The following is a 27,219-nucleotide window of genomic DNA, read 5'->3' on the forward strand; positions in this document are numbered from 1 at the left end:
GAATGTCTTCCCATGATATGGAAATTAGTTTCCAGTTTTCAGTTTCAGAACAAATAGAACATGGGTTCAACAAACTAATTAAAGAAAATATACGATAGAGGAAATTATGGTAACAGTGAGGTGGGAAAATGTGCTAATTTATGTGAGCTACTGAAAACTGAAGAAAATTAATAGGACATTTAAACGGACCCAGAAAACCTAGAGCACCACGTATTCGAAATCCAGGACAGAAAAGGATCATTAACTTTCTCTGAAAGTAAAAAAAAAAAACAACCAAAAACAGTTGATGCCACACGTGTTTAAACAGCTACGCCAGTTCAGTGAAAAATAAAAGCAAACCTAGAACACTGTAACAACAGAAGGAAAAAAATTGGACAGCTATATGAAGATATCTTCTTATTGACCACCTACATACATGAAAACTGAAAATAGGTTCCATTTATAGAATCACAGAATGGTAGGGGTTGGAAGGGACTGCTGTGGGTCATCTAGTCCAACCCCCCTGCCGAAGCAGGGTCACCTACAGTAGGCTGCGTAGGACCTTGTCCAGGAGGGTCTTGAATATCTCCAGAGAAGGAGACTCCACAACCTCCCTGGGCAGCCTGTTCCAGTGCTCCGTCACCCTCAGAGGGAAGAAGTTCTTCCTCATGTTCAGACGGAACTTCCTGTGCTTCAGTTTGTGCCCATTTCCCCTTGTCCTGTCACTGGGCACCACTGAAAAGAGCTTGGCCCCATCCTCCTGACACCCACCCTTCAGATATCTGGAAGTATATATTAGGTCGCCTTGCAGCCTTCTCTTCTTCAGGCTAAACAAGCCCAGCTTCCTCAGCCTCTCCTTGTAGGAGAGATGTTCTAGTCCCCTCACCATCCTTCTAGCCCTCCGCTGGACTCTCTCCAGTAGCTCCTCATCTTTCTTGAACTGGGGAGCCCAGAACTGGACACAGTACTCCAGATGAGGTCTCACTAGGGCGGTGTAGAGAGGAAGGAGAGCCTCCCTCCACACTCCTCCTAATGCACCCCAGAATGCCATTGGCCTTTTTGGCAGTCAGGGCACACTGCTGGCTCATGGTTAACCTGTCGTCCACCAGCACTCCCAGGTCCATCTCCGCAGAGCTGCTCTCCAGCAGGTCCACCCTGAGCCTGTACTGATGCATGGGGTTATTCCTCCCCAGGTGCAGGACCCTGCACTTGCCCCTGTTGAACCTCATCAGGTTCCTCTCTGCCCAACTTTCCAGCCTGTCCAGGTCACGCTGAATGGCAGCACAGCCTTCTGGTGTGTCTACCACACCTCCCAGTTTGGTGTCATCAGCAAACTTGCTGAGGGTACATTCCAACTCTTCATTCAGGTCGTTGATAAAGAAGTTGAACAAGACTGGGCCCAGTACTGACCCCTGGGGGACACCACTAGTTACCAGCCTCCAACTAGACTCAGTGCCGCTGACAACAACCTTCTGAGTTCTGCCATTCAGCCAGTTCTCAATCCACTTCACCGACCACTCATCCAGCCCACGCTTCCTCAGCTTCCCTAGGAGGATATCATGGGAGACTGTGTCGAAAGCCTTGCTGAAGTCCAGGTAGACAACATCCACGGCTCTCCCTTCGTCTACCCAGCCCGTCATGTCATCGTAGAAAGCTATCAGATTGGTCAGGCATGATTTCCCCTTGGTGAATCCATGCTGACTACCCCTGACAACCTTCTTTTCTTCCACTTGCTTGTTGATGACCTCCAGGATAAGCTGCTCCATCACCTTTCCCGGGATGGAGGTGAGGCTGACTGGCCTGTAGTTCCCTGGGTCCTCCTCCTTGCCCTTTTTGAAGATTGGAGTGACAGTGGCCTTTCTCCAGTCCTCGGGCACCTCTCCTGTCCTCCAGGACCTCTCGAAGATGATGGAGAATAATATCAACAATGAAATAATAGTAATTGTTTAAATTTATTATGTTTCTTTATTTCTAACACAAACTTTGTAACAATGAACTCCATTTGAAACAAAACAGAGCAGGTAGAGAAAGGGCACAGAAATTAGTAGTGGTACTGAAAAACTTCCCTAGAAGTAGGAATGAGCAAGTTTAACACTATTCCTTTGAGAGAAACACTGACAATGGGTACAGACAGGCGACTGACAGTGTAGCTATTGGCTTAGCATAGCTATGGCTCCCCTTCCTTTGGACTCCAGGGGAAATGCAATCTTCACTTCCAACATGTTCACACACAAGAAATGGCTGTGTCTATCCTGCAGCAGGCCGCAGTGGGTGAAGCGCCGTTCCTCCCTCTTGACCACCCATGCTTCTGAATATTTGTGGTTCACTGATATGCTGTACGGCTGCTGACAATCTTAAATGTATAGTCCTGCCTCTTTATCATTGCGGTTTTGGGGCAGTGGTTTATGAACAGACAGGTTTCTTTCATTTATACCATCTTGTAAAATACCTGAGCACATGGGGATTGATAGAAAGAGTGCGGATATTATCTGTTAATGTCATTATTTTATTATCTATTTCATAAACAGTACAGCTGTTGTTCAGAACATATTTATTGACTATTGTTCAGAATATATTATCTTTTAGCCTTCTATTATTATTTGAAGCAATTCCCAAAGTCATTAAGGTATCTTTATCTACTCAAAGCTACAGGAATTTCTGAACGAATATGATGCAAGGACCACAAGAGCTGGGTCACAAGAAACGACTTTTACTTTCAAAGCAAGCCTCTATTACTGCAGGCACCGATTCAAGCCTTGCTTTTACAGGCAAGAAATGACGAGTGAGTTAACAGCACAGAATTGCCTTGCTGAAAGACAAGGGGAACTGTTCAGTGCAGGTGCAAGATTCCAGGGGCTTGAGGCACATAATGTCAGTTCTCATAAGTAATCATCTTCTAACACTGCTATTATTTCAGGTGCTCATCACTGTTTACACAGAAAACAGTTGTCATGATTTCCTCATCTGGACAATACAGAGAACTCTGTAGGATTTAGATAATGCTTTTAAAAATTTGCATGGATTACTGAATTAAATCAAATTGATTTTTTGGCTTGGGAGAGGGTGAGAAAAAGAACCCTGTTGTCATTACTTAGTAGGTTTATTACAGACTGTTCACAAAATAAAAATTACATGCTTTGTTTGTATGTTGTGTGGCAAACTTGAAACCACAGGTGTTTACATGTGCTGCACGCATACACTTTGGGGTTTTAATAGCTGGTTGACAAGAGATTAAAAGCAGAAATATGGTATTTTATTAAAGCAAACATATCAGTATGCCTACCATGATAAAATGATCTAGTTTTCTTCAGACACAAAAGTTTCTGTTGAGTGATACCTTTGAAATTCCTTGAGGGCACCCTATTATTCACTTTCCTCAGCAGAGAGCAGCTGCAAATGGTCTCCAATTTTCAAAGAGTATTGCCTGGTCATTCTTTACTGTCAAAATGAAGAAGAGCATAAAAGTTAAGTCAATAAAGTAATATGAAATGCTTAATATAAAAATTCAAGAATGAATGATTAACCATTAAAAACTTACAGAAGCTATTTCAGCCAGGAAAAAAAAATTAACATTTCCCTTGAAACCTATTAACACTCCTTGTAAACAATATTCTTTCTTGAAATATATGACCTTTCCTAATGCTCTCCATACACACAGCATTTTTCTTATATCCACTTTACCTTCACTGATATGCAGCTGAATTCCTCAGGAGAGGGTGTTTAAAGCCCCTTCCTCTGAAGCACTGAAAAAATGTATTCTTTTATTGCATTCTCCTTCACAAATACACCTAATCTTCAGCTTTAGATCTTAAAATCCTTTCCTGATCTGAGAGTCACATGATCTGTTGTAGCTGACATGCCACCACCATTCCAGCCGCAGTCAAGTGTCAAGCATAAAATTGATCTCATTCATTTGAGCCAGTGATAGCTACATTTATGTACAGTAGATGAAAAAACACACTTCCCTGCTGCATTTACCAGAACAGTACATTTAAAAATCACACAATTATCTCAACCCCTATGCCTTAATCAAAGACAGGGTGACTGCTCACACTGAATACTGCCTGCACATCCTGCTGCACAGAACACAGGGAATATGATCCAATTTTTAGGAAAACACCAACTCTCTCCTTTCCAGGTTTGCTTAGTCACCAGCTTTTTCTCAAGTGCTGAATTCATAAGTAAGGTGTTATGCAGGGGACCATGGGGAAAAAAATTATACGGAAGCTGTCTGTATTTACACGTTCAAGACTGCCAGATACATTGATCTACAGCTGCCAAAAGATGACTTTAGGAGTACACACAGGCGCAGAACCTGAGACTTCAGGGGATCCACAGTGACAATGCAAGTCAAAACATGACCTACAATCTTAAGGCGATTTGTAGCTTGCTTGAAGCAATTACATCTTTAGAAAGAGTTTATTATTAAACTGATTCAAGCATACAACGGTGAAATTAGAAGCTGCACAGCACAGGTGAACACCTGTGCTGTCGAAAGTCATAGTATAAACCCCCAATTGAAAAAGATGGCAAAGGAAGAGAAGGGTGACTGTGAGGGCTGGCTTCCCATCTTGCTCATAGTACATAGGTAACTGTCCTTGTGGCTGTGACTTCTTCATCTTCTCCTTCTCACTGGGATTTATGGGAACAAGTCAATGAGCAAGCACTCTGTGCAAGGCAGCACATCACAGTGCCTGTGACTGCAGCACACTTCTGAATTTAGTACCTTCTGGATTTCGCATGTAGTGTCTGACACAAGAAAACACACTTGCAGATCACTTTAGTTAGCTCACCACCAGAGTTTTGAGGAAGTACATTACAGAGAAACACTGCCTAGGAAAGTCAAGGTAACCACAGTACGGAAAAATAAACCCAACAATAATAAATAATACCACCACTAAATCAAAATCCTTCAGTTAGGAAAATATTCTCTAAGAAGCACAGCAGATCTCAGCTTAAATAATCCAGATGACTAATACATGGAAATCTACTTGTAGTTGCAGCAACTCTAGAAGGCTGAGGAAAACAGATTATAAGGAGGGGGTCCATTGTATATATCATTCAAGAGGATAACTTTATTCTAACTTTAGACACAGGGTTCTAAATACAGATATAAAGACAGATACAGACATATCCTAATACAATTTCTGATTATCTGGGAAACTGGAATTCCCGCTTCACTAACTGCTTGTGAAATAGACAGTGAATCTATGTTAAAAAAACATATAAACCAGGGATCATAGGTCACATATCAAAATGTAGTGTTTGGAAAATTGCACTAAATACAGGAAACCATGGGACTCTGTCTTTAGTGCATGGCCTGAACCCATACCAAAACACGTAATCAGAAGTCTGTCTCACACATACAATTAGAAATTTGAACAACTTCCCTGAAGCGCGCTCAAATATTGCTCTGCAGAATGGGAAGATGCATCCACATTCTTCACTGTACAACAAAAGGTGGTCAAAAGAACATCACCTAACAACAGGTATACAGAAGTTAATGAACCAAAATGAACTCTGCATTAACAGGCTAAAGCAAGGCCAAAAGTTAGGCCTTGGTTCTGTGCTACAAACTTCAATGAAAATAATTAGTAAGTAGGACATTAAGCAGATCTTTCAAGATTGCAATCTAGAAATCAGCAAAAATACTATCAATGGATATTGCATTTGGTAAAATCTGTGTCGTAACTGGTGACTTCTGATCTACTGCTCTAATGTTACAGCATTTACTCTAATAATCTTGGAAATACATGCTTTGCATATACCCTGATTTCATTTAGGAATAGTAGGAACATGTGATATTAAAAGCCACATAAGACTTTTCCGCAAAGCTAGGAAAAATTCAGTGGGGTGCTGAATTTAATATGAACTTTTTAATCAAAGAAGTCTTAATTCAAAGCAGCAAAAGTGAGGATTGGTCAGACAGGCTTACACAAGCCTACAGAAAAGCCTGCATCTCTGCTTAAACTAACATACTTTGACTAGTCCCACTGATATCCAGGACACTTAGATTAAAAAACTAAGTTTTAGATTCTACATTTTTCTGACAGAAGTCTCAGTTTTCATGGCCTGACATCATTCAAGATTGCTACTCCCTTCAAAGAATGACTAAACCCACATGTTTTAGACAGTTATTGTTGGTTACCCTGACAAAGTTCTTTGTCAGCCAGCCTTAGAACCACCATGACTGGTGGCCAATAATTTCAGATATTGTGTTAAAGTAAGAGATGAATCCCACCTGTGAAGTAAACAGCTAATTAGAGTAAGTGGGATTGGATCGTATATACAGTAAAACAGTGAGCAACTCCAACATATTTACCACTTCAATTTCACAAAATTTAGTACAGCTTTAAAGTGGAAGGTCATTGAAACCACTATACACAGATGGATGCTTGCAACAGAGGAAGCCTCAAAAGTAAGACACAGGATGTGGTGGGGAAGCAAATAGACAAAACACCCTGATAAAAAGTAAAGCAGATTTAGCAGCTATGTGTGGTATTAATAAATTACATATGGTCTCCAAACAGAATGAAATAAGAATGTAAGAGATTTGCTAGTGAAGTCATATGAAAACTTAAACGCAAACCAGACATTAAGGATCAGACACACGTGAATAAAAGTAGATGTGGATGATGTAGACCTGTACATCCGAGCTCATCATCCAAGCATCCTCTTACAGACAGTGGGCATCTAGCCATGAAACAGCCGCACAATTCCAGGAAAGCATGCCCTTTCATGGTTCTTAATGTAATTTCTGCCCCTTACACAATATACTAGAAAAGAAGCACACAGCACACAGTTGTGACAAAAAAATGTGTTCAAAAGTGGCTTTCATATCTTATCTTCTTCAAGACATGCTAAACACCATCAACACTGAATAAAAGACTAGAAGTCGATGTTAAGCACCCTCTTCTGAAAATTTCTTACTCGGACTTCTTTCTCCCATATGAAATCTGCTGGTCAGACATGAGAACTCATGATCATTTTGTTATTTGGTTGTGTTTTTTTTAAACATGTTGTTCTTTCTAGATGAAGCTTCAATGAGTTCTGGCTAAAAACTAAATTGCATCCCTTCAGTGATATTGTTGGCATCTAATTTGTGCTCATGAAATTAATTCTTACAGGTCATTATCCATTATCAAAATGGAGCTGTCACAGAATACTTCAGAGCATTTATTATTATTAGGTATTTACTGCAACCAAAATACACTCCCCAGTGCATTCTATATGTATTCATTGTCATTTCGCAGATGGCCACTACCAATGATGGTGAGAGCATGAATAGTTCAGGCATGTTGGGACATTCTATACTATTTTTGATGACACACCTTTACATTGTTTTGCTGCTTACCATTTAGTATAGTTCTAAAAGCCCCAAATCTTGGAGCGCTGTATGAAACTTTCTCATTTTTAAGCCAGTCTCATGGTTTGGAGGATATGGGCTGATGTGAATTCAGAATGTGTAGTGCTGGCATGGACACTGCACTGCAGTAGACACTACATATGTCAAGGCAGCCCTGAATAACTAATAGTGGGAGAAGTCCATGTAAGAAGTTTTTAGGATCCTATGAAAATCCTTCTGAAACATTTTTGTAGTTGAGAAAGTACAGTTCAGTCTTGATGAGTGTCATTTTAGTTTGTCTTTTCATATGCATTAATTAAGCATTCTTTGCTTCTGCAGTGAATCATGGAGTCCAGTTCAGGAAGAACATGAATGCATTCAATGGATTATCACTGTTCTAACACACATACGAAATGAGAGGCAAATCTCTAAGAGACAGGATATACCAGATACTGAATCATACTAACCTTAAGCACAACCTACTGACTTTCATTTTTACTATACCTCCCCACCAAGGCAGAATCACTCATAATGGAAGAAAGCATCTACAAAATGAAACAAGCTCAAGAGGAAGCACAATTCTACACGGTGGTATTCTACTCTAAGCTTTCTCCCATCAGCCTCATAAAGCATAGGAGAAACTGATTCTTTTCCATGAATATTTAGTTCACAGCCTTTTGTAGAAAATCATCTAGAGCTGTCCTGATAGAGGGTGACAACTTGATCGCACGTTGACACTTTACATTGCATCCCATCTTCTCAAATCATAAATGAAAATAGTGGCTGTATTGAACAGTCTCTGAATTCTTTCAAGACAGCTCAGCAATCTACAAGTGAAAGGTAGGATAAATTATTACACGAGACTTCTCAGCACGGCTGTTCTAAACCAAATACTGTCAAATAATTTTTAACTTTCTCTGATCTGCACTCAATCTCTGTGTTCTTTGCTGACCTATAGCACAGACTCTCCTTGACTTCCACTCCTTTCTTTTTCAGTCTCTCTGCTCATAAACTTTTATTTTCTCTTTTTATCATGTACATGCAGGAATATAAAAAAACCTCCAGATCCAATGGCTTGGTGTCTTTTATTTTATAGTTGCTTGAAAAATCTCCACCAACTTAGTAAGGATGGTAGAAACCTAAAAAGTAATGAGAAAAAGACAGGAAATTAAATAATCTTGCAAGCAGCAAAAATACGATGTTTTGAGCTGAGAAAGTATTCTCCCTAAGGTGTTTTATGGATAAGCGACACATCACATAAACTCTGTATCTGATGGCTTCTACAATATATTTTATAGGAGTAACAACTATAACTTAAAAAGCTGGTCAGAGAGGAGACTCAAACAGCAAAAGAAAAAAAAGGAATAGAAATATTAATGAAGATAAATAAATGAGAGTGAAAGAGGAGGTGATACAGCCACAGAGTAAGACAAAAGAAAAAGAAATTGACGAGGATTAAGAAACGACATAGGGAAAATAAAAAATGAATCCACGGTAAATGCTGACAGTATTAATTGTGATTGCTACTGCAATAGTGCCTAGGGACTCCAGTGCAAGGTACCATTGCAGTACAGACTACATTGCATTGTATGAACAAACACCAGACACAGAAGACATTCAACTGTCTTGACAGTGTGTCATAGGTGAATATGTGGACAAGCAGAGACAAAAAGAACACAGTCTTGTCTGTACGCCATGACACCATCAGCCTGAAATATCACACTCTTCTGTTTATTTTGAGGAGAAATATGGAGTCTAGTCCATACACCTGGAATAGACTACTGTTCAGCTTTGCTCTCTTTACACCTCAGCAGCTTAACATGCAGCCCAAGATACATATAAAGCAAATGTACTTCTCTTATCAGTTCCTAAACACAATTCTATAACACCTGTGTTTTCAACTGCCTCATCTGTGGTAGCGGAGTACAGTCAGTGCTATGCAGTATACACCCTAATGCGGTTTTCCCTTGATTAGCTGAAGCTGTGAAAATTTATTGGTTTAGAACGTATCCTCTTATTTCTCCAATTCTCAGCACAGTACAATGCAAAACATCAGAACTAGAATGGTCCTCTGTTTTCTACTACAGCAGACAGAAAATACAAGCAAGAATTTGTCTATCCTTCTTAAACATCTCCACTGGCAAAGACTCCATATACTGCTTTTCCAGGGATTAATTTAGTTACAGCTAGAACGTTCCCCCTAATGTCAGTCACTTTTGTTGACTATTAAGTGAACTGCTTCCTGGCATGACTATACTGAATCTAGAGATGAGCCCTTGATACATCAGAAAACTGCTTTGTGCCTCTACAAACGTCTCTCTTCTGGAAAACAACAGAAATACAATTTATTTGCAGGTTCTCCTTGGTAGGCTGTGCATCATGAACGCTTTATATTTGTGTTACCTCTTAATATTCTCTTGAATGCTTCCCAGCCTGTCCATATTTCTTCCTAAAATGTTATTCCTAGAACTGGACAAAAGCCACTCAAACTGAATGACAAAGATGATACAGGTCTCTGATTTTATATTCAGTAATATTAATGTAAAATGTGTTACAGAAGTGTACGCTTGACCATCCCTATTAAATCCTGTTTACATATCAAACCCACCCCACAGCTTCCTCAACAACAGTTCACTTGCTATTGAAACCATGTCCCAGAATCCCACTGCTCACTGTTCTCAATACCAATTTAACTCTACTATAAAGTTACAGACGATTTTCATGAGGGGCAGAGATGGCAACTCTAATTCCTTTATAAAAAACAATCACACGAGAGTCATAAAGAAAGGGAAATACCTGCTATTTTATATTAAAGAAGGTAGCCAAACTGGGATACACCCAAATTGCTCAACTGAAAAGTTACCAAACAGAAAATGGACAGAATTTTGCAGTTGCATCATTTTCACCCACCAGTATAAACCTGGCTCGAAGAGACCTGGACTGTAACAACTATGAGAAAATACTGTGCACTGTACCTCTAAGAATTACTCATACCCTTTCTTTATATGACCACGCATCCCGAGACTCCAGGCAGCAAGGAAGACAGAAATCAGTAGCAAGTGTTTTTGTAGTCCAGCCTTCTTGCCTCTCACAGTTTTCCTCCCTTCCCACTTGACCTAGGAGAGAAAGTTACAGCTACTGTTAAAGCAATGAAAAGACTACTGTTCAGCTTTGCACTGTTAAACCTGAGCAGCTTAATGTGCAGCTACTGGAGTTCATATTTTGTTTTCCATATTTCTCCTCTTATGCATTCAAATTCAAATTGACAAATGCCTTTGTATATAATTTTAAACCCTCCCCATCTGTAATGCATCAGTATCTTGTTACATTGCCTTTGATTTCATTGTTTGCAATGCTACTATCAGCAGCATGGAATTGCCAAGGCACTAAGCAGTCCAATTTTTCTTTAATTTCTCAGAAAATTGACAGCTTTATGAACTGTCTCTTTACCTATGCCCCATAAACATGTCAGGCTGTGGAAAACCATTCTAATTAAATCCCGGGGGACTGCAATGGAAGATTATAGCTTCTTGGCAGGTTATTAAAAAACAGTTGTTCATATATACACAAATATCTGTACTAGAACCAAGCATTTGACAGAACAGCCAAGGAATTAACCCCACTGGCAACTCACTAACACTCACAAAAACAAACAAACAAACAACCCCCCCCCAAAAGCTAAGGAAAAACAGCTAAGCTAATTAAAATGGGGATGGGGGGGAGGTGAGGGGTGGGCAGGGGCAAGGAGGGGAGGTTGTCTTGCATTTGATTTCCTTCCAAAAGTTGGTAATTCAAACTGTCATCTGGAATCATCACCTTTCATCCTTGATTTCCAATACCTGCTATAAAAAAATGTAGAAAAATGCTTGTAAGGTCAATGTACATGGCCCTGATAACTATATAGCCTTAAAGTAAATATATTCATAGAATCATAGAATACTTTGGGTTGGAAGGGACCTTTAGAGGTCATCTAGTCCAACCCCCCTGCAGTAAGCAGGTACATCTTCAACTAGACCAGGTTGCTCAGAGCCCCGTCCAACCTCACCTTGAACACTTGCAGTGAAGGGGCATCTACTACCTCTATGTCCAACCTGTTCCAGTATTTCACCACCCTCATTGTAAAAAAATTTCTTCCTTATATCTAGTCTGAATCTACCCTCTTTAAGTTTAAAACCATTACCCCTTATCCTATTGCAACAGACCCCGCCAAAAAGTTCATCCCCATCTTTCCTATAAGCCCCCTTTAAGTACTGAAAGGCCACAATAACGTCTCCCCAGAACCTCCTTTTCTCCAGGCTGAACAGCCTCAACTCTCTCAATCTTTCCTCATAGGAGAGGTGTTTCAGCCCTCAGATCATTTTTGTGGCCCTTCTCTGGACCCACTCCAACAGTTCTGTGTCCTTGTGCTGAGGGCTCCAGAGCTGGATGCACGACTCCAGGTGAGGTCTCACCAGAGCAGAGTAGAGGGGCAGAATCACCTCCCTTGACCTTCTGGCCATGCTTCTCTTGACGCAGTACAGCATACAGTTGGCCTTCAGGGCTACAAGTGCACATTGGTGGCTCATCTCCAGCTTTTCATCCATCAGTACCCCCAAGTCTTTCTCGGCAGGGCTGCTCTCAACCCCTTCATCCCCCAGACTGTATTGATACTGAGAATTGCCCCAGCCCAGGTGTAGGACCTTGCACTTGGCCTAATTGTACCTCATGATGTTCACACAGGCCCACTTCTCCAGCTTGTCCAGGTATCTTTGGATGGCATCCCGTCTTTCTGGTGTGTCAACCTCACCACTCAGCTTGGCGTCATTTGCAAATGTGCTGAGGGTGCACTTGATCTTGCTGTCTATGTCACTGATGAAAATATTAAATGGTGCTGGTCCCAGTATGGACCCCTGAAGGACACCACTTGTCACCGGCGTCCAGCTGAACATTTAGTCATTGACCACTACACTCTGGTTGTGACCTTCCAACCAATTCCTTATCCACCAAACAGTCCACCCATCAAATCCGTATCTCTCCCATTTAGAGAGAAGGACGTTGTGGAGGGCCATGTCAAATGTTTTACAGAATTCCAGACAGATGACATCTCTAGCTCTTCCCTTGTCCACTGATGCAGTCACTCCATCATAGAAGGCCACTAGGTTGGCCAGGTATGACTTGCCCTTTGTAAAGCCATGCTGGCTGTCTCCTATCACCTCCCCGTCCTCCACGTGCTTTAGCATAGCTTCTAGGAGGATCTGTTCCATGATCTTCCCAGGCACAAAGGTGAGGCTGACAAGTCAGTAGTTCCCACAGTCCTCCTTTCTACCCTTTTTAAAAATGGGAACGATGTTTCCCTTTTTCCAGTCACCAGGGACTTCACCTAGCTGCCATGACTTATCAAATATCATGGAGAGTGGCTTGGCAACTACATTAGCCAGTTCCCTCAGGACTCTGGGATGCATCTCATCAGGTCCCACAGACTTTGGTCTGTTCAGGTTCCTCAGGTGGTCATGAATCTGATGTTCACTTAGAGTGGGAGGGGCTTTACCCCCCTGGTCCCCATCTTGCAGTCCATTGACTAGGGACAGGTGAGGAGGGAGGTTGCCAGTGAAGACTGAGGCAAAAAAGTTGTTGAGTACCTCATCTGTTGATACTAGGTCTCCATTCTTGTTCGTCAGGAGGGGTACGCTCTCCTTAACCTTCTTTTTCTCGTTGACATACCTGTAGAAGCCCTTCTTGTTATTCTTTGCACGTCTTGCCAAGTTCAGCTCCAGCCGTGTCTTGGCCCTCCCGACCCCATCACTACACAACCAGGCAGTGTCCCTGATTCCACTGCCTGTGCAGTTCCCTCTTGCTCTTTAGTTTGACCAGCAGGTCTCAACTCAATCATGCTGATCTCTTCCCTTCCTTGCCTGATTTACTGCACCTAGGGACTGAGAGCTCTTGTGCTCTATGGAAATCATCCTTAAAGATCAGCCAGCTCTGTTCTGCTCCCCTGTCCCTGAGGACCCTTTCCCAGGGGGTTCCTACTGACTAACTCCTTGAAGAGCCAGAAGTCTGCTTTCCTAAAATTTAGGGTTCTGACTATACTCCTTGCCTTTCCCATCCCTCAGGACTGTGAACTCTGCCAATGCATGATCACTGCAGCCCAGGCTGCCTCCAATCTTGACTTCACTGATTAGATGACTTGCATTGGTGACTATCGGGTCCAGTATTGCATCCCCTCAGGTAGGGGTGTCTCTTACCTGATTTAAGAAGTTATCCTCAATGCACTCTAGGAGTCTCCCGTATAACCTACAGCTTGCCATGCTACTGTTCCAGCAGAAGTCAGGGTGGTTGAAGTCCCCTAGCAGGACAAGGGCCTGCGAGTGTGAAGCCTCCTGCAGCTGGAATAAGAAGGCTTCATCAGTAGGCTGCCCTTGATCAAGTGGCCTATAGTAGACATCAACCACAAGGTTTCCTTTTTTGCCTCAGTCTCTAATTCTTACCCATAAGCTTTCAACCTGCTCATGGCTATTCTTCAGGGACAGCTTTTCACACTCCATCCATTTCTTGATGTAGAGGGCAACGCCTCTGCCCCTTCCTCCCTTCCCCGTCTGTTCCTTCTGAACAGCCTGTAGCCATCAAGAGCCACACTCCAGTCATGGGATTTGTCCCACCAAGTTTCAGTAATGGCAATCAGGTCACAGCTTTCTAGCAGCATGGTAGCTTCCAGCTGCTCCTGTTTGCTGCCCGTGCTGTGTGTGTCAGTGTAGAGGCATTTCATCTGGGCTGTCAGCCATCTCAATTTCTTAGTGGAATACCCCTTATTTCCCTTGAGGTGTTTCATGGAGGTTTCTTTGTTGGCTCCTACTACCTCAGGAGCCCCCAGCTCATCTCCGCAAGACTTCGACTGTGCTGCAGTGTCTCCAGCACGGCTCTGGGCAACAGGTTGAGGGTCCGTACTAGCATCCCATTCCTCTAACAATTGTGTATCATCCCACAGCTTGTCACAGGCAAGCCTGATACGTTCCCCCTCCCCCTTCATATCTAGTTTAAAGCCCTGTCAATGAGCCCCGCAAGCTCCTGAGCAAAGAGCCTCTTTCCCCTTTGAGAAAGGTGGCTCCCATTTGACACCAGCAAGCCTGGTGCCATGTAGGCCATCCTATTGTCAAAAAACCCAAAACTGTGATAGTGATTTTAACTCTAGCTCCATTAGAGCTGATGGATAACATGAATCATGCAAATCAGTATAATATTCCTTCTGTCTGCATCTGAGAAGACAGAAGAACTTCTGATGGCAAAATCTTTGTTACAGATCAGCATGTATCCTTCCCAACAGTTTCACCAAACAACCTTGCCCTTGAGAGTAACACTTGCTGCCCCTGGTCTTCCACCTGGAAGAAGTTGTCCAACTTCTCACCTCAGCGACTGATATTTAGGACATAGACACTGGAGAAATTCTGGGAGACTATGCAGCAGTTTGATTATGTAACCTGTGTCTGGCATCACAAATGGAGGGTTTGTATTGTGAAAGCAAGTTCCAAAGATGCTATTTTGTTCAGAGTGCCTCCTGAACTGCAGTTACAACAGGCAGCTCTTGTCTCTCTCCTCGGGCCATGCCGCTGATTGCACGGGGGGGGGCGGTGTGCCCCACCACGTGTAAGGTTCGCTGATCCGTCTGGTGTGGTGGTCGCTGGCACTGAGGGCTGTGCTCTGTCGGAGGAACTGTGCGGTTTTATGCTGGAATTCACCCTGCTTTGATCTCAGGTCGCATACACCAATTTCTGTAGAGGGACCCTGTTGTACACTTTCGGGGTGCCGGATTTTGCACCCCACTTCCCATTTCTCTGGATTTAAAGGATCGTCAGGTTCTGGTGGATTTACCTCCCACATTTCTCGTGTTGGGTTAGGAATTTCGTCGTATGTAGGGTTAAATTTCAAAACACTGCAGCTCTGTCCTTGCTTTGGAGATAACGGTGGAGGAGTAGCAGCCGCTTGTAAGATAGTTTCTACGAGTTTTAGAGCATTTAAAGCTGTATGCACTGATTTCCAAGTAATGATTTCCTTAGGGATTTTAAACTGCAAGACTTTGTTCTTTCAAAATTCTGTGTAAAATCTTTCAATTGAGCTTTCGTTCCTTTCAGCTGATCATGCTTTTGACAGCTCGAAAAACAGGGGCTAATAATCTTTTCTCTTTGTTGCCGACCTGCACAGAGTCCCCGATTCTCTGTCACACATCCAAGTCGAACAACTGATCTGTCGTTGCTATCAGCTTTCATCTGCGGTACCACAACAACAGACCCAATATCTCTCCTTCAGTTAACTTCACATTGGTTCGATCCGCCAATTCCGGCAGGCTTTTCTGCGCCGCCTTTTCCAACACTGATTCCTTCAGTTAACTTCACGTTGGCTCAATCCGCCAATTCCGGCAGGCTTTTCTGCGCCGCCTTTTCCAACACTGATACAGTGGAACCCATACTGCCGATATTCACGCCCCCCCAGCATGCCACGGATCCGCTCCTGCCTCTCTCAGGCAGCCTGGCTTACCTGGCCAGCCGGCAGTCCCCTGCCTTCTTCGGCTGCGGTATCACGTCGGGGTCACCACAATGCCGAGTTTCAGCATCCATGCAGGGACAGGAATGACTCTCACACATTGATACAACGCACAGTCGATCCCATTTATTGGTCTGCTTGCGTGATTATATACATTTTTCATATCTACACACGCAATCATGCTTATTCGGATAGGCTACAGACATAAATCACGCGCTGTTCGCGCACCCCATATTCCCTTATGATTGGTAACTATGCACTAACGCCAATAGCAACAGACTGCCTCCATGTCCTTGAACACATCTTGGTTTTGCTAACCCACATCATGTACACTATCAGAACTTTCTCAATTGTTATTCTTGGCTGTCCATTCCTGCGGCCTGTTCAGTTATGCTAACTGTTTTGCTTAAGCGGCCTAGTCATGCTAACTCTCAAACTACATCGACCCCAACAGGCAGCTATGAGCAAAGTCCAAGAAACAACTTAACACTATGTATTTTTCTTAATAAGTGTAGTATCACCAAGTCAGATGTGTAATGGGTTTTGCAACTAACTGCACTTCTGAGGAGTGCTACATGATTTTAGTATTTATTTCTTGAAAAATTTTCTGGCATCTCCAAATATAAGGTGTCAGGTAAATGTTTAGTACATCACCACTTAGATTTGCTGGTCTTCCACATTTATGTGAATAGAATTTCCATAAACATCAAGTATGAGAAATAGCCCAGACTTAAAATCACTGACAAAAAGATGCACTGATTTCATGGTCTCCGAGATGAAAGAATCACACTTACAGGACTCCATAAAGTTTTTCTCTGAAGAAAACTAGTACTAGTTGTCCTTTATGTAAGGGGAGCTTTAAAAGAAATACCAGCTACCTTGAAAATGCATATGTGAAACACCAAAAAGCTGCATATCAATTTGAAAGCAAGACCAATAAATAACGAATGAACCCAGAGGAACCAGAATATAGCACTGGATTGACTCAAGCCACCAAGATCAGAACTAAAGTTATGTGTCTAATACCATCTTTTTGTGTGCACTGATATGCTGAAAGTGATCCTTCAGAGTCAGTTACCCCAAAATTACATTGATACCAAAGAGTTTGAAGAATCCAGTACAGACAAGAATCAAATTTAAAGTTATATTTTAGAAGTACATTAGACTTACAGATTATTTTTTTTCCCTGCCAATTACTCAATTTATTTACTCATATAAAAGCATTGGGTTTATGTGGCAATGTTTTGGTAGCAGGGGGGGGTCAGGAGGGGCTTCTGTGAGAAGCTGTGGGAAGCTTCCCCCAAGTCTGTTAGAGCCAACGCCAGCCAGCTCCAAGACGGACCCAACACTGCCAAGGCTGAGCCCATTAGCGACAGTGGTAGTACCTCTGGGATAATTCATTCAAGAAGGGGGAAAAAAAACTTGCGGTGGAACTACATCAGCCAGGGGAGGAGTGAGAATATGTGAGAGAAATAACTCTGCAGACACCAAGGCCAGTGAAGAAGGAGGGGGAGGAGGTGCTCCAGGTGCCGGAGCAGAGATTGCCCTGCAGCCCACGGAGAAGATCATGGTGAGACAGGTTGTGCCCCTGCAGCCCAGGGAGGTCCACAGTGAAGCAGATACCCACCTGCAGCCCAGGGAGGACCCCATGCCGGAGCAAGTGGATGTGCCCGAAGGATGCTGTGACCCTGTGGATAACCCACACTGGAGCAGGCTCCTGGCAGGACCTGTAGCCCCACGGAGAGGAGAGCCCATGCTGGAGCAGGTTTGCTGGCAAGACTTTTGACCCTGTGGGGGACCCACGCTGGAGCAGTCTGCTCCGGAAACACTGCACCCCGTGGAAGGGACCCACACTGGAGAAGTTTGTAAAGAACTGCAGCCTGTGGGAAAGACTCACACTGGAGCAGTTGATGGAGAACTGTCTCCCGTGGGAGGGACCGCACGCTGGAGCAGGGGCAGAGGGTGAGGAGTCCTCCCCCTGAGGAGGAAGGAGTGGCAGAGACAACATGTGATGAATTTACTGTAACCCCCATTCTCCGTCCCCCTGCACCACTCGGGGGGAGAAGGGAGAGAAAATCAGGAGTGAAGTTGAGCCTGGGAAGAAGGGAAGGGTGGGGGGAAGGTGTTTTAAGATTTATTTTATTTCTCATTACCCTACTCTGATTTGATTTGCAATAAATTAAACTGATTTCCCTAAGTCAAGTCGGTTTTGCCTGTGATGGTGATTCTGAATGATCTCTCCGTCACCTTATCTTGACCCACAATCCTTTTGCTGTATTTTCTCTCCCCTGTCCCGTTGAGGAGGGGAGTGATAGAAGGGCTTTGGTGGGCACCTGGCTTCCAGCCAGGGTCAAATCGCCACAATAAAATATACCATGTTTATTACTTGACCAGAAAATTATTGTGTGGTTAAAAAAAGAAATACATGAAAACTCTCTGATGTTCACGCAGTACTTAAAAACACAGAACAGCTACTGGCCATCTTACTGCTTTACTTGACATCAGAGGTTGAATGAACTGCCTCTATAAGGAAACACATTAAGTGATAGTGACAAGTAAAATAATCAAATTTAAACTCTAAAAAGGTTTTTTGGATTGGTGAATTTATTTTCTAAGCCACTTGGCTTTCAACACAGTGCCAGTCTTCCTGTTACTGGTTTAATTTAAAAATTGATTTCTTTCTTACTCTTATTGCAAGAATATGAAAGAGTACCTGTTTGGCTGTAAGTAAAGACACCTCCAACATGGTAGGGACATTCTCCCCTGCATTTTAATATTTTCAGTTTTGCAATTTTCCTTAACAGTTTACCATGTCCCAGGTTGTTTTGGAATCCTAGATAAAAGTCCTGGAGGCAGATGAAGAGCAGCCCTTTAAACAGTCTTGGAGTTCTACATGAGGTAAGTGGTATGAGAAGTCTCTGGCATGAGAATGGACCGAGGACACCATACCAGGAAGAAAGGGGGAAAAAATTCAGTGACCACTTGCAATTAGCTAGAATTTGTTTTCTACAAAAATAAGTTATTCTGTCAATCTACAGTTTTTATTCATGGTTTGGCTTCTGTCATGCTTAGCATCTTCCATGTTACAAATGCACTAATCAAACTCTTTCAAGAGAGAAAAACAAAGAGGGAAATCATGCTTGTTGTTGAAAACCCAAGGGAGAAACTACCACTTACAAATGTAAGTTCTGACGGTTCCCTACCTGAGACAATGCCAGAATTCTGGTGCAGCACCTCGGGTCTTCTTCTGAACAAACCAACTACCAATTCACTGTTTAGAATAGGATGTTACTTGGCAGGCACCTGATTTGTATCTTCACATACTATTACAAAGGAGACATACTGCAGTCTTCTGAGAAAAAAAAAAAAAGGAAACAGTGGAAAAAAAAATCCAATATTACACACTTGTTCTGTTATTTTACATTTACAAATTGGAAAGGGATGGAAATAATTGACTTAGGAGACACTGCACATAACAACTGACACTTTAACAAGGCAACGACTGTATCTACTGCAGGATCTTGTCTTTGTCAGGGGAGAACAAGAATTGTCTTCAAAAATAATGAAGATACTTGGATCTGAGTTCTGTTGAAACACCCATCTTTCTCCATAATTCTATGTAAGCTGAGATAAATCTGGCTTCCCTGCTTTCTAACAGCTAGGATTTGTTTACTAGGAAGGAAAAAAAAAAAAGTTTTTGATGTATGTTCCTGCAGTCACAGGATAGTGGAAAAAAAAGTCTTCAACCACAGTTCCCAGTCTTCAGAATAAATCATTTGCACGTTATACTTCAGTGGTTGCAGAGACTAACTTACCACAATCTAGAAGAAAATTACTCTTCAGAAAAATGTTTACCAAAAATGCATGTTAAACTTCTTCTTCCAGCTCTCCAACATACTAGAGGAAAGAAAACAAAAATATATTGCCTATGGGGAAGACATAACCTTAAGTACAGAACAATTCAGCATGCTTCCAATGTTGTATATCCAACCATTGGCCAATCCCCATGGAAGCTTCATGTTTAAGAGTCAGGTCAGGACATTTTGGAGACACCAAGGCAAGAGTGGTATGAAACCTTGAGCAGCATACTTAGCTCATCATTTTTATCAAAAAATACAGACTTCTTGCATAGTAAGATGTACCCATATCACCTAGTTGGTAGTGTGCCTCTCACAAGAGTATTGATGGGAAAAGAAAGCATAATTGAAGAAGAAAAGGTGTTTGAAGCACAAAAGTGATCCTCAGTTTTACCAAAGGTGAACACAGAAACAAACAGATATATGATCAGAATTACTTTAGACTTCCTTTGGCAGTAACACTTCCAGCAATTATAATTAATACTACTATTAATTAATAATTATGATTGGTTCTCTGAAAGCTCTAAAAACCAGGTTCAATCCTTCCTAAAGACCAATGGTGACTGAACCTTTCCATGCTCATTGAAAAATTCTACGGAAGTTAAGTTAGCCTTTGCCAAGGGCTGAAAGTGTGAAAATGGAACAGTTCTTTTTGCTCTTTAGTATTCATTTATACAAGTCAAATTCTGATCCCATTTATCACAACATGTATCTAGAATGACTCCCTTACTGTCACTGGAGCAAGTTCAGATTTACTGCAGACTCTGTAAATAAGATCAGAATCTAGCCCATACGCATTTAATTGTCTTGTCTAACGGATTATGTCCCTTGATGAAAGGGAAAAAAAATAAATAAGAAAAATCACATGCCAAACTATCTCAGACTTGGGAATGGGTAATAAAAAAGGTACCACTGAGCAGCTTCTGCACCAGCTGTAAGGTCCCCAGGAAAGGGAGGTAAGTACAACCTGAGGAACAAACCTATTTCTTTATGTTTTTCTGGAGATCTTAAATTCTGTCAAAAGTATATTCACCTCTGATAAATCGTAAATATACTGTAGGCTTGCTCCATTTCCTAGGTGTGTTGCTGATTGTTAGTAATTTACACTCAAGATATAGCAACCATTTGCCATTGGCTTGGGGGAAATTGTTTTGCTGCCTATGATTTATAGCTATGATTTGCCTAAGAGTTTTATGAGGCAGTTTTTCCTGAATATGCCCTCAGTGAAAGGCCCCCAAACAGAGGCAGCTCGCAGAGACCCTCAGATACTGTCACATTTCTCCTTCACCCAAATAACATGAGACTGTTCAAATTTTGTATTACTTTCACTCTTCTTCTTGCTCCAAAAAATAAAATAAAAGCATACTGTAAGGCACAGCAATACTGACACTATATTGACTGATTGCTAGGTTTTCATCTATATCGTGATATGTGGCAAGAGACCCTGTTACCAGCTGTTCTACTGCTATTGGCACATTGACATCTGAGCATGATATATCACAGCATTCTCAGTAACAGTGACATATCAGTCAGTCTGGGTAAGGTATAGTCCACGATGATGTGAGTGAGAATCTCTACCTGGTCACATCTGCATCCCGGTTACATCTGCATCTCACGGGAAGGCACCTAGCCCTTACAAAGTAGGAAGGTCTGAAGTGGTGGAAAAAATGTGAAAATCTAATTTTTTAATACTTCAAGCAATAGTTAAGAAGACTCCACTTACTTTTCTAAAAATATGCCCCAAAAGACGCCATGTGGCCTGTGACTGTCGAGTACCTGACTGGGAAATACCATGGCTTGCCAGGAATGTTTTGAACCCCATTACAGAACTCGGAACAGCTCTCAGCACACATCCATTTTCTTTAACCCACTCCCCTCTTTTTTTTTTTTTCCTTTTTTCTTAGCAGATATTTTCTCTAACAGTTATAATTAATTTTTGAGAACATACGTGGCCAGAAAGTTGTCTGGATATTCACTGATGTTCTCTATTTTATTTATTAAGCAGATATCCTTATGTTATTGATTACTTTTTATTGTTATTACATTAGAATTTCTGAAGTAATGGGATCCCATTATTGTGCTGGAACTTGGAAAACACAGAGCAGACTAATTTATATCCTACATATTTGAGATGTAGTTGCACGTTAAACCTCCCAAAGTCAGTGCCAGAACTGCAGCAACCAACCTAGCAGTTGCTTATTCAGATTGAACACTTAAGTGGATTTAGAGGTCACAAGTACTTTGTTCCAAAATTATTTGTCCAGATCCCTGCTTCGTACACATTCACAAAACTTTCCATAGTGACTAGTGACACTCCGTGGCTCATTACAATCACTTTCAGTGACTCTGATAATCAGGTTACAAAAGCCAGGTGGTTTATAAGTGTGTCACACTGCAGTGCCAAAATCTAAAGCACTTAAAATCAGCACTGCAAGCAAGTGCACCTCTTGCTTCTTTTGTTAGTATGTTAGCTAGATACATAAATCAATCAGGTTGCCAGATAAAGTGTCATGCATGTTTTCTGGCAGCAACAGGGCAACAGTGACAAGTCATAAGGATATTATCTGTTAAGCAGTATCCTGAGCATGTGTTGGACATCATACTTTCCTCAGCCCTATCATTCTGCTCTGTAACCCGACGTGTGCCATTTCACCTCCCAGCTTCGTTGTCTGAGCTGTATCAGGCTCACCCACTCGGGTATCAAGCTGGTTGGGCAGCATCTGTCACTTTCCACGTGTATCCAGAGAGAAGCCACATGCTCAGTTGACGCCCACCACTCTGGCATTGCAAACAGTTAATTAAACTGGAAGGAACGATTGATCTTCGACTGAAATCACTGGTAAACCTCTCACTTGCTCCAAAGGGTTTTGGAAGAGGTCCGTCCTCAGCTGCTCATCCTGAGAATGGGACAGAAAACCTGCTCAGAAAGATGACCAGTATGTGAGCCAAAAACAGAAAGGAAAGGTCCCTCTCCACACAACTCTCCTCCTCTGCACTTGAGCATCCATCTTCCACTAGAAACTCTGCAGTCCACCTTTCCAGCCTTTATTTTCAGGAAATATATAGTTTTAAAGAAGGGGAATGTGCAAAGGAAAGAAAAAAATGCCAGATATGTTTATTCTATCACAGACACGCAAGCCTTAATCATCAGAGCAAAATCCTCTCTTCTCTTCCAAATCCAGACCAGGCAACCATAAAATGTACCAGACCAAACCATCCAGACCCACTTTGTCTTATCTTGCAGACACATAGGCAACAGCATGGACCTTAAACACCACGCAGAGAAGGAAGCATTTGCCTATTCAGATAGCATGTGCTGCCTAAACTGCCATTCCCCATATCCTCAAAAGAGGAGTTGATGAGCTGGATGAAGCACCACACTGCATGAACTATTCGGCACCTCCTAAGAGTTTTGCTTTAGTTTCTTCTTGAAATTCATATTTCACATTTAAACAGAAGGAATGTTGATTTATGTACTAAACACAAGTTTCAATCACCACTATGCAGTCTTTGATCGCACCATTTCACTTTAGCTTTCAAATATAAAAATAATACAGGCTGCAAATACCAACTCTTTGCTTATTTCTGAGCTAACAGAGGCATTTTGAACTGTGGCTGAAGCACATCTTCCCACTTTGATCCCAACGATTTTGCCTATAAATTCAAAGTTTGAAATAATAAAGTGCCACTGGGTGCTCAAAGTGTAAGTCTATGGTTTAAGAATAATCTGAGCTTAGTCATTGAACTTCATAGGCCTGATGGTTGGCAAAGCTGCATAGGAGGTACAGTGTTCAAAAGCCCACTGGACAATCATTGCTATACAGTAAAATTACTTTTCATTTATTTGCTTATTGGCATGAAGTCTAAGGGAAGTTTAACATCTAACATTTATCATTAATGTAACTTGTACAGTAGAAAAAAAACCCATGACCACAGAAATCAGGCGAATACAAGAAGATGGGACCTTCCGCCACTGCCTCCCAGAGTGTGAACGAGGGTCACAGCTCAAGCCCATATCGCAAATGCCGTCTTTTCTTTTCACAGCTTTGGCAAGGTATACAACTGCAAGTTGCTGCACTTGCTCAGCTGAGGAAATCGAAGGACTGTCATAGGCAGACTAATAAGAAAGCTAAGTGTGATAACTACCAAAAGAATCTAAGAAATTAGATTCAAAAGGATCAAAGCAGGTTAGGTTTAGGAATACCTGTGAGTAGCAATGATCTTCGCTGCTGTAGATGAATACAAGAGAGGGTGGAATTTATGCTGAGACTTCAAACAGGTGCAGAAGTTTGGCTTCTTATCTACATGTGTCGTTCACTTGACTAAGTCCTAGTTACATGAATTGTTTAAGGGACTACCTTTTTCCTTACAGGAAATACTACATTATCAGACAGTAAGAACTTGCTGTTCATTACACCATCTTCACAAATGTGTACTCCCAATTATAGCTTAATATTTTTTCTAAAAATAGTCACATAAATAGCAGTTTGTCAGATCAAGTGTAAATGAAGAGCTGTTGGACCCACCAAGATTCTAAGTGCCATATGCCTGGATTTGTCTACATGCCTATAACCACAAATAAAACAGAGATGAGAGTATGCTCCAATAAAAATTGATGCCATCAGCTCTGAATATCACTTTTTTTTTTTTAATAATTTATAATCAGTGGTAAACCACAAGCCACCTCCAGCTACTATCCATAAAGTGCAGTTCTACACTAGGTATGTAACAAATTCATTTTGAAGCATGTCTGAACTTTTTTGTCATGAGCATCAGACTGAATGTCTGTAATAAAAGTGACAGCTAAATAAGAATAAATGGTTTAATGTTAGTAAGAAATAGGGCTTTGCTGTTTCACCTTTGATGACAGAATCACAAGTTTAGTTCTCCCCTGAAGTTAAATGCAATGTTCTCCCTCATCAAACCTTTAGCATCTCTTTTTTCCATGATTGCAGCAGCCCAAATGTAATTTGAGTGAATTCATGAAATGCACTTTGTAAACAGATATTTATTGCCTGCAAGATAAATAGTCAAAATACATCAGATTTATTGATGTCCTGGGAATATGGCATTACGACAGTTTAGTATGGAACCATGAGCAAAATAACTGCAGAAGCCTACCGTGGATCAGTCTGTGCATAGAGTGAAAAAAGCAACAACACAAAAAATACAAAGTGGGTGTAACTAAGCAGTTGTGATAACTGTACCAAATTCACTGCAGTTCTTGTAGCAAACATATTCAACAGCAACATGCACATGAAGCACCTAGAATTTATAAAAGAAAAAAAAGTGTTTTGTACTTTTAAAGGAGAGCAAAAGACAGACAGACTTTTGCAAAGAGGAGGGGAATAATCTATTCATGCACTTTGGCAGGGTAAGTAGTAAGATACTTACATTTCAGCAAGGGAGATTTAGATGACAGTGAAAACTTTCTCACAGTAGTAACAGTTAAGCCTTAAAATAGATTGCTTAGATTGTGGAATTTCCATTTGGAGGTTTTCATTGGGATATTAGACAAATATCTGTCAAGAACAATACAGATAAAGTTGATTCTACTTCTTGATACTTCTTCTCAGCCTTATTTTCCATTATTCTATGAAATATCCATGAACTGCTTTCTAAAATCATCATTAGAATTATATTTTACATCTAAAAATAACATACAAAAACTTTAATTCTGCAGTATGAAAACAATTTGGATTTCACTGATTTCCTTTTATACATTTTTAACTGCTTCTAAAACCAGGCAATTCAGAAATCTAGAAGCGGTAAACTTATTGATTATAGGACATAACCCTCATGTGCAGAAGACTTTAATCTGTGAATTGTGGAACAGGTAATTTATGATATCCTAAATACCACAGGCCTGATAAAAAGACCAAATATTTTTAATATCAAGAGGGTCAGACAGTGACTGCTTCTCAGGAATATCTTTCATGGTGCCTTCAGATATGGTATTATTTCACTCCAGAACCATTGATAAATTTGACTCTATATATATATCTTTTAGTGATCTGGTTAGTTACAACTGCCAAAATCTAGGATAACTCCACTGCTAGGAGTTAAAATACTATAGCAGAAGAGAATCTAATCCACTGGTTTTCATTGCAGTATTGGTCAGCACAAAGATCACAACTACACAGTAACTTTTTCCTTTCAGAAAGAGTGGAGGAATGACACAACAGAGAGACAGAGAAAAAGCACATTAAAGATTCTTGAAAGCTGAGTTGAGTCACACAAGAGAACATCACACATGGCAACAAGTCACTCCTTCAGTGCTAGTGGTGTCACAGACCTCTGGCTGGGCATGGACAGCAGCATACATTGACACACACAGTAAAAAACGTTTCTACTTTTTTTAAGCCCATCAACCAGCCTCCGTACTGTAATAGTCTGAGTTTACTGGGAGTTGATCTTGTCACTGATACAAGATTTTAGAAGCGCGTGTGAGCTGTACAGTGTGCATATAGATCTATCCCTCTGCATTACACACGTGCAGCAGGCACACTGCAACAACACTGTAGAAGCTCCTATCCACCCGTCTCTCCCCACTTACAACACTCCTAACAGCAGGAGCCCTGTCCTCTCCCTGACCTGTCCAGTCCATATAAAAGCTTGCCTCAGATTTGATGTTGGTTTTCTTTATCCTTCCAATCCACCATGCTGCATCCAGTAGTACAGCTGTTTATTTCAAACTAGATGTGTCCTTATTATCCCCAGGTTGCAAAGACCTCCTAATTTAACAAAATCTCTGATAAACTTTTACCTAGGTCCCATCGGTCTGTGCATCTGAAAATGGCTGAAGTTTCTCAATAACTATTCATAATATTTTGTAACCTATTTGAATTTTTTTTTCCTGGGTTTCCTAGAGCATGGTATCTCATATCATGGTATGTAAATTTTACAGAGATTAGGTGCATTTTGTATCTGATAGAGCATCAACTATAATATCAATTATATGACACGGGGTAATGGCTTTAAACTAAAAGAGTCAGGTCTGAAACCTGGTCTAGTAAAAGGTGTCCTTGCCCATGGCAGGGGACTCGGAACTTAATGATCTTTAAGGTCCCTTCCAACCCAAACCATTCGATGATTCTATGATTAATGCTTAACATACAATCTTTACCAGTTATATTCAACACCCTTCATGTAGGCCAACAAACACCCCACGGACCTTACAGGTATGACTAAGCCAGACTGAATTTTAGCTGGTTGGCATCATTATTATAATGGCTGTTCCTACCCTCCTCACACCTAAGCTACACATTTTCTTACCAAATATGCATTTATTTATAATTTTTACATGCCAGTAAGAGTTGGAAAACTCATATGTTGCATTTTATAAGCATGGTCTAGCCACAACTGAAATTTGTGATGAAGAGAAGGTGCAATGCAGTACAAAAACAAGCTTGGACTGCTGTTTACTGCATACAACAGGGAGACGTGAGGGGAGTATGTTCTGCCTGACTTTAGACAGCACGGTTAGTCAGCCAGGCCAGCTGTCAGCAGAGAGAAATCATTCCC

The 27,219-nt window shown here is 41.4% G+C and overlaps 1 long non-coding RNA gene across 4 annotated transcripts in view; it reads right to left on the bottom strand.

Moving 5' to 3' along the window:
* Positions 1-2,000: 2,000 nt before the first annotated feature.
* Positions 2,001-27,219, bottom strand: part of LOC142360887 (uncharacterized) — a 148,861-nt gene continuing 123,642 nt past the window's right edge. For 3 of the 4 annotated variants that reach the window (XR_012763519.1, XR_012763518.1, XR_012763516.1), the window contains 8 exons: positions 25,090-25,217; positions 22,385-22,592; positions 19,654-19,735; positions 19,042-19,190; positions 10,319-10,440; positions 8,277-8,463; positions 3,263-3,417; positions 2,001-2,428 (listed from right to left, as the gene is read on the bottom strand). This is a non-coding gene — a long non-coding RNA (uncharacterized LOC142360887). The remainder of the gene's footprint in view (positions 2,429-3,262; positions 3,418-8,276; positions 8,464-10,318; positions 10,441-19,041; positions 19,191-19,653; positions 19,736-22,384; positions 22,593-25,089; positions 25,218-27,219) is intronic. The other variant, XR_012763517.1, reaches the window with a different exon arrangement.

Source organism: Opisthocomus hoazin, chromosome 3 (genome assembly GCF_030867145.1).
Source record: "Opisthocomus hoazin isolate bOpiHoa1 chromosome 3, bOpiHoa1.hap1, whole genome shotgun sequence".
Taxonomy (NCBI): Eukaryota; Metazoa; Chordata; class Aves; order Opisthocomiformes; family Opisthocomidae; genus Opisthocomus; species Opisthocomus hoazin.